General features: G+C 39.9%; 1 long non-coding RNA gene across 2 annotated transcripts; it reads left to right on the top strand.

Annotated features, from left to right (window-relative positions):
- Window positions 1-833: 833 nt before the first annotated feature.
- LOC146438458 (uncharacterized) lies at window positions 834-4,545 on the top strand. 2 transcript variants are annotated; one of them, XR_014851778.1, is made up of 2 exons: window positions 834-1,025; window positions 2,242-4,545. It is a non-coding gene; the product is annotated as an uncharacterized LOC146438458 (long non-coding RNA). The 2 variants fall into 2 exon arrangements; XR_014851777.1 differs by having other exon boundaries at window positions 834-1,040.
- The last annotated feature ends 1,190 nt before the right edge of the window (window positions 4,546-5,735 follow it).

Here is a 5,735-nt window from a genome sequence, read left to right as displayed (position 1 = left end):
TTGCACTTAATAAGACAATACATTGTTTTTGAGCAATATAACATTAGTGTATGATACCAGAGTTGTCCCTTGAACTGCGAAACTCTCTGCAGCATTAACAGAAGTTTTGTGTGTCTGTAGTTCAAGATAAGCATATCTGAATTTTTCTTGAAACAGCTATAGAAGCTTTGTAAGCATTAGCGTTTTAGGGTGTTTGACTTGCAATTCTAGAGTAAGAGGGAAAATTACAGCTGAGAAACTATTTTGGATGCTTCATGAAAAGTTTAAACTAGGCAGACTTTTCATTAAATCAAATTTGTAGGTAAAGATGTGCATTGCCAATGAGAAAGCTGAGAATTTCTTCATCGCTAAGGAAAAATTGACTCCTGCAAAGCATGTACCACTAGTCCTCAGAAACCTGTTTCAAAGAAGAATTCGTATTTAATGGCAATAATTTTTGAATAGTCACAGTATTCCCATGCAGAATTCCTGAATTTGGTTAGGCAGGTGAATCATACAGGGCAGACTATACCATTTTTACTCAAACTTTTAAAGCCTCTTGTCAAAATTATCACTACCTCAGCATCTGAGTGTTCTGTAGGTGATGATATCACACCAAGCAGACAGTTGCCATCACTTAGAAGCTTATTGATCCACTTCTCCAAGTATATCAAATAAGGCTATTGAAGATGCAGTGCCAGTAGCACTATCCATATCATAAAGCAGGAGTACTGTAATTCCACCGGTCTTCAGAACAAAATACAAAATTTGATTTATTTTGTAGTCACAAGAGATCATTTGATCCATGTGTTTGCCAGCATAACACTGCAAACCCTTCTCTTTTCCTGGCCGAGGGCATGCACCCTGAGCAGTACTATCTGTGCTGCTGTGAGCTGCCAGTCCTGGGGAGCATCTTGTCCCTCTGGCAGCAGCTTCTAAGGCAAGTCTGAATGAAGACCAGTGTGTACAGTGACTGACAAAAAACTGTGAGAGTGCATCATCGTCTGCTGGTTAAGCCTGCTGCGGTCAGTAAGTCTAGGGGGATGGTATGTGTTAACCAGGTATGTATTAACTGAAGCACAGGATCTGTCCCAGGCTTTGTAGAAAATCCTTCTGATGAAAAAGAAAAGCCTTTTATGTCTCCAGCTCACCAAATAGCCATCTCATTCAAAGCATCAACACATCTCCTGAACTCCTGCATTATTTTCCATGCTTAAAGAGCACGTGTTGACTCGCAGCAGCTGAGACATGCTAAAAGCTGTCAAAGAAGCATGAAAAGGGGCATCAGACTGCATGAGCCTTCAATAATCCACTAATCTTTTTGAACATGTTCTTTAGTTTAGGCAGGCTTTAGTTATTAGGTTTGACACATATTTCACATATTACAAAACTGATCATTATTGTGTAGCTGACTAATCCTCGGTTTGAGGAAGGATTGATTTTTAAACTCATATAGCGAGGCTGTCAACATAAGCACTCTGTTTCTAAGCATATGATATACTTTGCTTTAACAGCATTACCAGAGACAATTCAAATAATAAGAAAATTTACATAAAGTGGAAAATGTATATACTGTAAGCACAAAAATGCTTCACAGCCAATGATCAAAGTAGAAATGGGTTTGTTTCTGTGTGAAACATTCACTTGTGATCGGAGTTAGATGGCAGGTCTGTTTTAGTGGGCATTTCTGTAATGGAAAAGGTAGAGTCATGGAATCATTTAGGTTGGAAAAGACCCTAAAGACCATCAAATCCAACCGTTAACCCAGCACTGCCAATTTCACCATTAAACCATGTTCCTAAGTACCATATCTACATAAGTTACTAAAGTCAGGAATAAAACTGCAGAAGAAATATCAATTTACATCTATTTGGATGCATTTATGCCTTAACAATAGAATGAAAAAATGTTAAAATCAGAAGTAAGGATGCATTTTTAATGTAAGTATTCACAGAAGAGCCTATTTTTGAACAACTATGTAGTATTTTCCATAAAATATTTTTCACTAAACTAAAAATACAATGTCCACTACATCTTGCAGAATTAATCAACATTTTTACAGGTTTCCAGACTATTAGAATGTAGGTTATGGTGAAGTCACTGAAAATTAGTTATTAACATTGGCTTTTTTGGTGTGTTTCTCTTAATAGCTCCTTTAACTATACTTTTTAAATTCTCAGAATATAGTTTCACCATTTTTTCCTGACGTCTCAGTTTAATCACTATTCAAGTCACTGAAAGTCTTTCAATTTCCATAAACAGGACTGAACTCATTACCAGGGCAAAGATGCTTCAGGCTAGACCACACAGTAGGATCCCATTCCTTTTCTGATCCTCCTTTTTCACCTATGAATGAATGCTGAAAATCCAGGAGGCAACTGTTTCCTGCCTGAAGAGGCATCTGGGAGAGATTTTGAGGGACCCATTCCACATCAGTTGTTTCAGAAGTAGGTTTCTTCATCTCAAGATCAGGGCCTTTAAATCTGCTTATTTAAATATGAATTTATATATTTAATTCTAAGTTGCCCACATTAATTCTTGCTAGCTGGATGCACAGTAGTCACTGATAAATTAAAACGATCATAGTTTTAAAATGTGCACACAACTTTACATTTTGTGACAAGCTTCTAGTGACCATGGCTGCAGGCCTTATACAAAACTAAAATAAGTCTAAATAAGTTATTATCAAGGTAATGAACTTGAATAACATTTTTATTCCTTCATTGATGTTACCATTTTATAACCAGATTTGCTTTGCTCTTCCATACTATATATTAAAATAAGCACTTTCTCAACTTTTAAAAGAATATGATCATGAATACAGTCCAACTCCTAGGATATATGATAGCACTTTTTCTCAGTAAGTCAGGCTGAGATAAGAACCACAGCAAACCCTGAGACTTGCTGTGCTGTCCAGACGTTGAAATTTCAGTGGAAGATGGGTGTTTTATCCTCAAAGCAATGTGAATTTTCCTGCTAAAATGCAACTCTCATGATGATAATAGTACACAAAAACCTCTGTGTGGTTGATCAGCACAAAGTTTATGCCACTCTTAGAACATATTTTAAAATTTAGGGAAGGACTTTACTTCCGTGCAGATGTGGTGTTCTGCTGTGCACTATAATGAATTCACCCAGTGGGATTTTAATTTGCATACATTATCCTACTATCATGCCTCTCCCAAAGCTTTATTAGCTTGAGTGCAATACTGCCTGAACATACCTAGACTGCTTTCAGAAATTAGTTGGTTCATGCAAAGCCAGTGCAAAAATAATTAATTTTTGGAGCTTTGTTGGTTGTTCCCAAGCATATTTTTTCCACATTGGCACTTTTATGCTTTTTATTATAATCTATGCTCACTAATACTATATTTAGCCTTTTACTCCAGAAGAGTCTCATCAGTGTATTATATATTAATCAGAATTATTAATCAGTAACTTGTCCTGCATTAGTACACACAGAATTTGTACATGGAAAAATGCAAATCATTTTATTCACTCCAGATGGGAGATGGATTGTAAGGGTAAAAACTGAGCAAGCAGCAGAAATTAAAGCCTTGGCTAGTGTTTTTCCTTTTATTTAAGCAAAATTGGTCAGTGCCTTATACTGACTGCAGGGGAGAGGTGAGAGCATGTCAAAGTTGCTCAAGGACAGAAAGTAGAAATCTCAATCCAAATCCTGCTTGGGTGAAGACTAGCACAAGGTTCTCCTGAATTGAGTATCTTCAGAGGTATCAAATTACCTTAATCTCGCCCCTTTAGTCCCAGGCCTGTCTGAGAGTTTAGATGCCCATAATATCAAAGACAGCACTGTGGGGACTCTGGAAGCCACATATCTGTCTTCTGTATCCCCTGTGAAGGGGGCTCCTGCACTGACCCCAGGGATTGAGCCACAGTGTGAAGGATGCCAGGTCCTGGTCACGCAGTCCAACAGGAGCTACTGTGCAGAGGCAGCAATGCACTTTTGGTGCTTCAGACAGGAGGCAACTGTGACTCTGACACAGAGTGCCTGAAGACCTAGAATTGCTGATTCTAGTTGCAAGAGGGTGTTGTCCCTAAGAATTATTAGCTTGTTATTTGTTGTTTTATTGCAGTCTAGTAGTGCTGTGCAGAGCACCCTACAGGCACAAATTACAATCCTCACTCTGGTCATAAAACATTACAATCAAAATTTCAAAATATATTGGGCAGGAATCCAGCGTTAGATCCACCTTTCTTTAGAAAGAGTCTCTCTCTACCAAAGTGCCCTACCCCAATTCACTGTGAGCTAAGCTCTCCCCACCCTGAATAACAGCACTAATTAAGAGAAGTTTTTGGCTAATTGCATTTCATACTGCTGCTTAGGTTGACCTAATTTGTGTTTGGCAGTCTTTGTAAGGAAAGTTAGTCAGTGAAGAATAAGACACTGTGTTGCAGTAAACAACTCAATGCAGGCAATATCTGGGCAGTCTAAAATGGACATTTGTAGAGCTTTGAAGTTAAAAGCAAAAAATGGTGTTTCTTCATTGTTAATTTTATAATCACTTTGTAGGGCAAAATTAAATGGTGTATTTGCTGTAGCACAAATATTGCTTGAGATGTGTACAGAAAACTGGTGCATCATTTCCTGTTTGCTGCACTGTTGCTTCACAGCTTTCCCCGAGCAAGAGGAATGATGTTGGCCAAACAACCTGGGAAGCACATCTGGGTGCTGAGGGTCACTCAGTGTCCCAGTCCCCTTGTAGCTGCAGGGCTGTGTGTGCTGGGGCAGGCACAGGGACAGGGGTGGAAGGAGCTGGGCAGGGATCAGTGCCCCACCCAGCCTTGCCCTTTCCTGCAAGCCTGCGCAAGGGGAGATGGCAGTGACTCCATGATGCAGATGGCTTGAGGAAACCCACTCTCTCTTTGATGATGCAGATAATAAATGGTTACAGGGAAGAGGGAGTCTTAAGCTCCTTTCTTGGCTTACCTGGCATGTTGATTCCCATTGCAGTCCAATACAGGGAACTTCAGCAGTCCTTACTCCCACACAAAGGGCTGTTGAAGTTGAGCTAGGAATATCACAATTGCAATAGCAAAGGCCTAAGTCTGAAGGAGGGTCCTGATGTGAGTCTGCCCTAAGCCACATGAAGTAATAAAGGTGCCATGCTCAGAGCAGCTCACTGCTGGCTTTACTGCAGTGGTGCTTGAAGATCACTGGCAAGCACACAGTCACAGAAACATTGGTCAAAAGAGGTCTGTGAAGGTCATCAATTCCAGCCTCTTTCTGGAAGCAGGACTGTCACCAGTGCTGGTTGATAGGTCAGCTGTGACTTTGGTCAAGTCCTGTAAGCATCCGAGGACTGAGACTCCCCTGCCCAACATCTTCCAGTGCTGCACTGCCCTCCTACTGGAAACATTTCTTGTGATGTCCAGTCTGAATCTTCAGTTTGTGGTCATCACTGCATGTTATATCATCTGCCAGCTCAGAGAGGTTCAGTTTTCTCATTTGCTTCTGACATGACAAAATCTTTAGTGAAGTCAATATACATTCCACCTAGTCCCCTTCTCCCATTAGTGTACACATTCATTTCCTCACAGACTGCAGTCAGGTTTTTCAAAGATTTACCCTTGGTTTATCTTTCTGTCTTTACATAATTGGAAATGATCCCCAAGATTCATGCTCCCTGATCTTTCCATGGCTGAAGTGAGCCTTCCTTGTCTACAGTTCCTCTTCTCTGGTCTTCCTTCTTGCCTTGACTACAGACAGATGTAACATTAGCCATTTTCTCGTAAGA

This window comes from Lichenostomus cassidix, chromosome 4, assembly GCF_008360975.1.
Source record: "Lichenostomus cassidix isolate B80296 chromosome 4, HeHo_3.0, whole genome shotgun sequence".
NCBI classification, from domain to species: domain Eukaryota; kingdom Metazoa; phylum Chordata; class Aves; order Passeriformes; family Meliphagidae; genus Lichenostomus; species Lichenostomus cassidix.
The sequence above is the reverse complement of the archived record's forward strand: the minus strand, read 5'-3'. Positions and strand labels throughout refer to the sequence as shown.